Source organism: Rosa chinensis, chromosome 1 (genome assembly GCF_002994745.2).
Source record: "Rosa chinensis cultivar Old Blush chromosome 1, RchiOBHm-V2, whole genome shotgun sequence".
In the NCBI taxonomy this organism is placed as follows: domain Eukaryota; kingdom Viridiplantae; phylum Streptophyta; class Magnoliopsida; order Rosales; family Rosaceae; genus Rosa; species Rosa chinensis.
The window spans coordinates 2,066,545-2,076,188 of record NC_037088.1 but is presented as its reverse complement, the minus strand read 5'-3'; the positions used below and the strand labels follow the sequence as shown (position 1 = coordinate 2,076,188).

Genomic DNA, 9,644 nt, shown 5'->3' with positions numbered 1-9,644 from the left:
CCTAGCCCAAATCATATGGCTACGGGCTCACTACCCGGATCATCCTGTTCAGTCAATTTGACTTGAAAATGCTACAGAGTTTACATCGAAAATTTTCGATGACTATTGCATATCATTGGGTATTGATATCAAGTATCATATTCCCATGTACATACCCAATTGGTCTCGCAAAAAAGCCACCATTAAACAACTACGATGGTAGCCCAGACATTGGTAATGCGCAACAATATTTTCGCTTTGGTTATGCAATATCATATGCAGCTATGCTAATTTGTCTACGACTCATAGCAGCCACTCAACTTTTATTTGCGTTACAGCTAATGACTGGGTTCGATTCTAATATCTCGTACTTATGCATATTTGAGTGTGCAGTTCATGTGCCAATTGCACCGCCACAGCGCATCAACATGAGTCATTGCAATGAATGCATATATGTATTTGTGTTGGACATGAGTCTCCAACTATAAGTCCGCTATGTAGAACCCTTGACAGGCGATCTCTTTTTTCGTTGGATTTGCGGATTGTCACTTTGATGAGACAGTTTTCCCGTCGTTAGAGGGAGATTAGAACGTCAACATTCAACAGGAATGACAGGAATTGTCGTGGTCTGTCCCCATTATGTCTCATCTTGATCCTCTAAAAGTGACGAGATCATATATAACTGCTACAAACATGTCTGCAAGGATTGATGTCCCCACAAGAGGATATGGTGCCACCCAGAGGAGATGGGTACGACACCACCACCATGGATGGTGGTATGGTGACTCCACAAGGTGGCATAATGGCGTCATAAGCCATGGGATCCCCTAGAGAGCATAGGAGACCCATAGGTTCGATGGATTCTCGCCCTAGGAAGAGAGCGAGTTTGGCACAACTTGATCCATTGATCCATTTATCATTGATACTTAAAATCCGTCTCATGAGAATATTCTAGATTGTGGTTATGTCCAAGAGACATCGTTGGGGGACGCCTCAATGTTAGAACCAATTCTTGAGAATATAGAGATCTCTATGAACTACACTAGTGTACATGAGGACGTGGAATTATTGAGACCAATAACATTGAACCTTACTCCGTTGAAGAATGCCAACGTAGAGAAAATTGGCCTAAATGGAAAGATGTGATCCAGGTTCAATTGGATTCAATAACGAAGAGGAAGGATTTCGAGCCTAAGATGTCAAACCTCCTAACATAAAACCTGTTGACATTAATAGGTCTTCGTTAGATAGCGTGATGAGAAAAAGAGATGATAATCTCGACTTATGGCGCAAGGCTTCTCACAAAACGCCCTGGAATCGACTACGAGAAGACATATTCTCTCGTAATGGATGTCATTGCACTCCACTACCTTGTCAGTTTGGTAGTTTCCAAATAATTGAACATGCAGCGTATGAATGTGGTCACTATGTATCTCTATGGGGATCTAGATACGGAATATAATGAAGGTTCTTATGGACTTCATTTACCCAAATCAAGTGGCTCTTGACCACAGAGCGCGTTCGCAATGAGGGTGAAACGCTCACTAAAGTGACTACTTGATTGGGAAGGGATATGATGAACTATGCCCCTGCGTTTTCATGACAAGTTCTAGATTTGCAATTGTCACAGTTTATGTTGATAAACATAATTGGAACCTTTGAGAGTTAAGGGAAACTGCTAAACACCTGAAATCCGAGTTTGAGATGAATGACCTTGGGAGAACACGGTTTTGTCTAGATTTAGATCTTGTATACCGTGTCAATAAATGCTTTGCATTTTGATAAAGTCAAAGATGCACTCTCATGGTCATCCGTAGTCTTGACCCTAAGAGGGATACGTTTCGTCCCAGGGATGATGACAAAGATGTGTTAATTGGCAGAAGTGTCTTACCTAAGTGCAATAGGCGCATTATTATACTTAACACAATACAAGACTGGACACCTCATTTTTTATGAACTTGTTGGCTATATGTAGCACTGCGCCAACGCAACGCCATTGGACTGGTATAAAGACAATCTTTCGTTACTTAAAATGTACGATAGATATAAGATTATTCTATCCCTGCAGAGAGAAAAGAATGACGGAAGAATGAGAACGGATCTCATTAGCCCAAGTGGCACCGTCCAAGACGCCGTGATCTGCAAAGCCGCCGGCCACCCATCTTCCTCCCTTACATCAAAATGATGATGATGTTTTGATGGATTTTGCTGATGTAGGGTATCTCTTTGACCCTCATAAAGGTCGCTCCCAAACAGGTTATGTCTTTACTATGGGAAGCACTGCGATGTCTTGGAAGTCTACAAAGCGAACCCTTGTTGCTACTACCTCAAATCATGCAGAGATTATTACTCTACATGAAGCCGTGCGAGAATGCATATGGCTAAGGTCTGTAATTAGACATATTCGAGGAACTTGTGGTTTGAAGTCTACCACAGATGAACCTACATGCATTTATGAAGATAATGCAACTTGTATTGAGCAAATGAAATTAGGTTTCATCAAGGGCGACAACACAAAGCATATATCGCCTAAGTTCTTTTACAATCAGCAACAACAAGCACTTCTAAATATTGAAGTGAATCAAATCCGATCTGAGGATAATGTAGCGGACTTATTTACTAAGTCGTTACCTAAATCCACCTTCGAGAAACATGTAAAGAGCATCGGATTGAGAAAGTTATCCGAACTCCCATGATTGTAGCAATCAGGGGGAGATATTGACATCAGGGGGAGGTATGATGTCTACATGTTCGATCTCGAGGAGTGAAGGACGTGTTGTGCTCTTTTTGTCCTTCAACCAGGGCTATTTTTGTCCCACAGAGTTTTTGTTACCTGGTAAGGTTTTTAGTGAGACAACGATCAAAGCGTTATCACCAAGTTTGAGCGGCACAAGGGGGAGTGTTGAAGGAAGTCGATATCATGTGTGCCTCTTCAAACTAGAGTTTAGTCTTAGAGTTGTAATACGAAAAGGTTCTAGATTTCTTAATGGGTAAAATCCTCATATAGTACCGAAACTATCACGAAATGCACTTTTTGGTACCTACAAATTTTCAGAGAGTCCAGTGGTACTTGTACTATCCCTCCGTTAGCCCTTATAGTACCTCCGTCCATTATTCCGTTAAAAATGCCTATGTGGCGGTCATGTGGTACTCATGTGAGTAAAATAGTAAGGGTAAAATAGTCTTTTCATTCATAATTAGAATTATATAATTTAATATATTGAATATCTATAATTAAAAAAATATTTTGACACATAAAAAAAAAAAGATAAATAATACCCAATTTATTCTTCACTGTTATCGGGACACTTGGGTCAATTAATTAATTTAAGTACTTTTATTTTTGTTTAGTTTTTTTTATTTTATGAAAATTTAATATATACCAATTTGGAGATAACTTTTTTCTTGAACAATTAATAGGATTAATCAATAGAGATGGTAGGTAAATCTAGATATTCACTAAATTCAATTCTAGGTCTTTCTTTTAACCTAGTCTAATTTATTTTAATTTAGTTTAATAAAAATTTGTAAAAGAAATATGAAAAATAGGTGTTTTACGATTTTACTCACACTTTAACGGAATAATTGACGGAAGTACTAAAATGGCTAACGGAGGATAATACAGGTACCATTAGACTCCCTAAAAATTTGTAGGTATCAAAAAGTGCATTTTGTGATAGTTCAGGTACCATATAAAGATTTTACCCTTTCTTAATTATGTTTGGATTCTATTACCTTTTGTGTACTCTATAAATCCCTATATATATGGCTCCTATTATCAATAATACTACTACAATTCTCCCATCAATTCTCTCTTCAAATCATATTTTCCTTAAGAGAGAATTTTAAGAATAGTACATGAACTTAAGGCCACTCCGAATTTTGGTGCCCAACGTTTATATAACCCAAAATAAGTACATGAACTTTTAATCTCGACCTAGTTTTCATACATGCCGTCACTAACACCGTTAACATCTATGCCACGTGGCATATTAATAAGGCATAGGTGTTAACGGTGTTAGTGACGGCATGTATGAAAACTGAGTCAGGATTAAAAGTTCATGTACTTATTTTGGGTTATATAAACGTTGGGCACCAAAATTCGAAATGGCCTTAAGTTCATGTACTGTTCTTAAAAATTTCCCTTTTCTTAAACAATAAGGTCTTTCATAGCAATATTTAATTATATATTATTTGCAATATATATAAATTTGAGTTACAAAATAAATAAATAAATAAAAACCACAGCAACGGACAGGCATTCTTTCTAGTGATGTACCCAAAGTTGTGTCAGATTAAAAAGTCTGAAAGAACAAAATCTTAGTAATGATCTTCACAACCGCCTTCAAAGAGCATAACATATGGTTAACAAATTTTGTTTATTTATTTGTTTTGTGGCCCATTAATGCAGTTCTATGAAAGTGCATCAATCCCACCATATGTATATGAATCTGAACCACGTACTTTAGAAAGGAATTGGGCTGGCTTGAACATGATGTTGAACAGTTTCAACAATGGAAAATATGAGGGAGACAACAATTAAAAACAAGATTAAAGAAGAAACCTAGTGTATAATTTAAGCAGAAAGAAAAGCATCTTTGAGATAGCTCACAACACAAGCCCTGCAGATTTGCTTTTGCATGCAAATCATGACCTCCAACTATGCGCGCCTTTCTTTTCCTCACTACTTTACTCCAAAGTTCACATACAGATTGATTACTGCCTACCCAAGAAAGGGATGTTCCTTGAACAAACTAATCAGAGTTCAATCAACTGACAGGTTTGCCCTTGATCAAACACCTATTACTGTAGCACAAGACCTGCATTGTCAAAACAGAAAGGGAAGGGTCAAATGGGAATATGGTAATTAGGATTCCAATTGGAATGCATCACAAGTGATCGATCCGGAAGAAAGTTGCAGCATCAAACAAATACTAGCTTTAGATATATCGATCTTCATCTTCAGGAAACAAAAAGCAACACATTTGGAATGGTAGGATTCCCCAGCAAAAGAAACTATGAAGTCCACGTGCAAAAGTAGGTGATATGAAAAATAGTTGCCAGTTCTATAATCAAATCTCTAATGGTTCATAGATATTAAGGAAGGAAAGCTTTAAAGTAAAATATGGCTCCTAAGAGAAGCAAAAGTAACACAGCTTGAAAACACAAAATAATCTTTATATAAATCTAAAGGTTCTCTTTGTCAGGTCCGTGATGCCTTAATGGTACTAGCTGATAATGCCCTGTTTGGTTAAATCGAAAGGATGAATCCAAAATTAAAATTTGCATTGAGCTTTGGAACCAAATTCATGATATCTTGGTAACCAAACTAATCATAATTTTGAGAATTAAGGTATGGCAGAGGTTCACTTTCCTACTCTAGAAAAAGTTCAAGGCTTCCCTCCATTTTTTGGTTTGGATATATATTTAAAGAAGTGGCAGGCATCTCTTCATCAAGACATTCCTTGCTTCTCCAAAAATAACAACAGCACCACTGTGCAAGAGAAAGAAACTCGATCTACTCTTTCTTCTTCTTTTTTCCTTCTACTGAAGAAAAAAGAAAACTGAAAAAAAAAAAAAAAAGGTGTGTGCTAGACATACCATTACTGGTAGTAGTAGTAGTAGTAGTAGAAGAGTTTCCTAAAACCCTGGAATTGTTGCGAATCCCAGTGTTAAACGTCCTATAACCACCTCCAAGCACTCTGGCGTAATCCAAATTCAAGAAATTAGAATGAAAATGATAATGATTCAAGTTTGTAATCGATTGTATAAAGGAGGAAGAGAAATACGGAGGTAATGGAGCGGCGAGCGAGCGAGTAAAAGAGCCTGACGCCATTGGAGCCACCCATTTGGGGGGGAAGCTCTATCGATCAATCAATCGAACAGAAAGGTTGAGTCTTTAGTGAAATTGGAATTTTGCTTTTTTTTTACTTTTTTATTTATTTTTGGGTCTGAGGGGGTTTTGGTGTGTGATAAACCCTGGAGAAACCCTAAATTTGGAGAGAGTGGGGGAAGGTTCTAGTAGTGGACGTAGCAGAGAGCGAGAGAGAGAGTTTCTGTCTTGTGGGAGACACACCAAAAAACAAAAAAACAAAGTCTGTTGCTTCAAGCGAGCGCGTGTTAAGGATCTAATTTAGGTGCGTGTGTGGTTCACACTCAACTCAAACTCGTGTAGTTGCTAGGTTTCTGCTTCTTTATTTTTTTTCAATTTTCAATGCCCTACTTCTTTTACTGTTTTACAGTTTTACTTGGTTAACATTTAACACTCACTCAAGTCACATGTTAATGGGTCCATGACTTTACCCTCAAAACTATGATGATAGAGTGAACCAAAAGGAGCTATAACACGCGCTACACGCGCCTCTCCTTGGACTCCTAGAGCTCTGTTAGGGTTTTTTCGTTTCAGATTCAAAGCCGTCGGGGAGATCGGATGGTGGTCGCCATGGCCAGGCTTCTGCACCACCAATTGGTTGCTCTCCCAACCCAAATCTCTTCCAAATGTCCACAATTCCCTGTTTTTACAACTTTATAACATAAGATTTCTTGAGCCGCTTCCTCCCTTCCTACACCCCAACCTTGGAAATATTAGCTATCCCACAAACCAAATCTCTAAATCTGCAACCCTCTCATTGGCCATCTTCCCACGCCTAAAAATCTGTTTTTTGAGCTATAGATTTCGAACAGAATCTAACAACGGGTCGGTGGCAGCACATAATCATTTCTACTCGGAACTTGAAGAAATCAGCCGTAATGACCAGGTATGACAAGACCCGCCCCGGATTTCACCCTGAAATCCGAAGTGGCCCTGCGGGGCCCACCTTAGAAGAAATTCTATCAAAAATTCGGCGGAACTTCCCCTAAAATGGGCTACCCAAAACCTGTAGAAAGCATTTACACTTCTAAATCAAATCATCCTTATACTTCTGGAGCTACCCTGCTCCCCAACTCAACATAAATCTCCAATTCACAAAACACAAACCTCAACTTGAAAAACGTAAATCCCATAGGTAATCAAAGCAATTCTAATAGAAAGGTAAATAAGGACAACCTAACTCAAAGGCAAACGCGGAAGTCATGCTGTTGACTATGCCTCAACTCCGTGTACGCCCGACCTCACTAATTCGCCTGCAAACTGGGCATTTGAAACCGAAGGGCCCAGGGGAAAGTATTGAAGACACGTTAGTTTGAGTGGACAAAAATAAGCAATTTTAAACAAAAGAGATTTTATACTTTCCCACATTTAATTTATTAAAAAATCTCCCGATGCATGCACTGATTTAGGAAAACGAAACAAAAGGAGTTCCGCTCAAGAAAACTGACTAGCCCCGCTAGTCCCAAACAACTGAAAGGAAGGATGGAAACTCCGATACTCAACAGAATAAGACCAGCCCCGCTGGTTACACGCAAATCAGACTAGGCCCCACTAGTCGAGAAATGATAGGATATGGGGAAGAGATATCACCATACGGGTAATGGAGCCTCCCAGGCTCTACCTACCCTCGACTGCCACTCACACATAGATTGTGCGAGGAGGAGAACTAATAACCTCAACTTCCACTCACACATAGATTGTGTGAGGAGGAGAATATGACCTCGACTGCCACCCACGTGAGGAGGAGAATAAATCACCTCGACTGCCACTCACATACACAAAGTAAGTGAGGAGGAGAATAAGCTACCTCAACTGCCACTCACAAACACAGAGTCTGTGAGGAGGAGACCAAATCACATGACCCGCGTATGGTGAGGAAAAATCATCGAAAACCAGTAAATCCATGTAGCTTCCCCACATTTCTCACGAGATAGAAACCATGTATTCAACGACGTGACCGCGCACGCCAAGATTACTCTCAATCTCAAAACAAATAAGTGAGAAATAGAAATAAATCGACGGCGCGTCCCACACGCCCAAAATATTCTCAAATCCGTAAAGGAAACCGGAAATTAGTATAAGCAAATCCCATTTCCAAAAATCTCTCAAAATCTCCAAGAAACCAACCAAATTCAAAATCCTTAATTAGGCATTCCCGATGCCAAAACCGAAAGTCAATAAATAAATGAGAAAATCCAACTCCATCGAAACTCATCTCGAGAATCTTCCAGGAACTTAAATCGGCAATTAGAAATATACTTAATTCCGGAAAATTACCTCGGAAATAAGCAATTTGTCAAATAATATTATAAATCATAATCAACCTTTGAAACTCATTATCGAGAGCCAATCCACGAGACAAACCGAGATCGAATTTCCGAAAATCAAATCATTTGCTCAATAAGTAATATGATTAAAACTAGAGCATTATTTAAGAAAATAAATGCATGCATCAATATTTAAAACTAAAAGTCCACTCACAGTACTATTCCGACGATCACGCATTCGTGTTCCGTCATCGAGCAATAACTCGGTACGTCGTCCTGTACACAATTATATTCTGTGAATAATTCTTCAATAATTTAATACGATTCCTAAAATCAATTCCTCATAATTACATCTCCCATTCTCCTCGGATTTAGCCCAAATTATACCACTAATACCAATTCGTTAATTTAAAGGTTTCAAGGTAGAACCGAGAGATATCCGACCGTCGGATTCTCGTAATTCGATAATCGAAACCCTAAACTTCAAAATTCATACTTAATTCCAAGTTTCTCCAAAAATTACCAAACTTCACAAACACTGCCTACTCATCGATTTCAGACTATATAACAATTATGGAGGAAATCCGACAATCGGATTCACGATTAACATTAACCGCAATCTAAATCTTTAGAAATTTATAATCGATTAAAAACTTTTCCAATTCCAACCAAATTCACATAATCAACCTCTACAAAAATTATAGGATTTAACTAGCTAAAAAAAAAATAGAATTTAAATTCTGTTTAAACCTCACCACTGTTCACGCACCGCACTGTTCACGCGCGGTACTGTTCACTCGGCGGTCAACTTCTCCGATGGCCACCAAATTTTGGCAGCAGCTTCATCTCAATCCCCCTAGCATTTTTCTCAACTACACCAAGTTCAGAAAACAACTAGAACTACCTCAATAATTAAGAAAACAGTAAACCCCCAATTTGTGAATAGTGCCGGATTTTCAATCTCTAAAATCCTCCAATATATATGCAAAATTATACTCAAAAGAAAGATCATGAGGTAAAGAACAACTTTATACCTTGAGGTTTCTCCAAAATGTCGACGGTTTGAACGGATCTCCCTTTCTTTCTTTCCTTCGTTCTTTCTCTCTCTCTCTCTCTTCCTCTCTTTTTCTTTCTGGTTTCTGTCGTAAAAGATGGGGGAGAATGGCTGGAAATGGGGCTGATCAGCCCCTTATAATTAAGGTGTGCTGAAATGACCAAAATACCCCTCACACGAAAATACTCATAACTTTGACATACGAACTCCGATTTTTACGTACCACATATGCACGCGCTCGGTTTAACGTCTCCTACAACTTTCATGAAGAAAATTTTCTCAAATTTTGATCCGAACAAAAAGTCATCTTTTAGGGCCCAATAAAAGTACCGAAACGACAATAAAAGTGAAGGTAAAGGTCGTTTACCGTCCAAATGACTAGTAAACTGGTAAATTGAGTTACGGGACGTTACAAGGTACGCCTTTTTAAGCTCGTTTCTGCATTAATTTTCAATAATAATTGTTGCTGATT

At 38.5% G+C, this 9,644-nt stretch overlaps 1 long non-coding RNA gene across 2 annotated transcripts; it reads right to left on the bottom strand.

Moving 5' to 3' along the window:
* Positions 1 to 4,262: 4,262 nt before the first annotated feature.
* On the bottom strand, positions 4,263 to 9,267 carry LOC112182442. Of its 2 annotated transcripts, none has more exons than XR_002929448.2 (4): positions 9,153 to 9,267; positions 8,874 to 8,990; positions 8,333 to 8,394; positions 4,263 to 4,799 (listed from the first exon to the last, which is right to left on the bottom strand). It is a non-coding gene; the product is annotated as an uncharacterized LOC112182442 (long non-coding RNA). The 2 variants fall into 2 exon arrangements; XR_005804719.1 differs by lacking the exon at positions 8,333 to 8,394 and adding an exon at positions 7,028 to 7,111.
* Between the last annotated feature and the right edge of the window lie 377 nt (positions 9,268 to 9,644).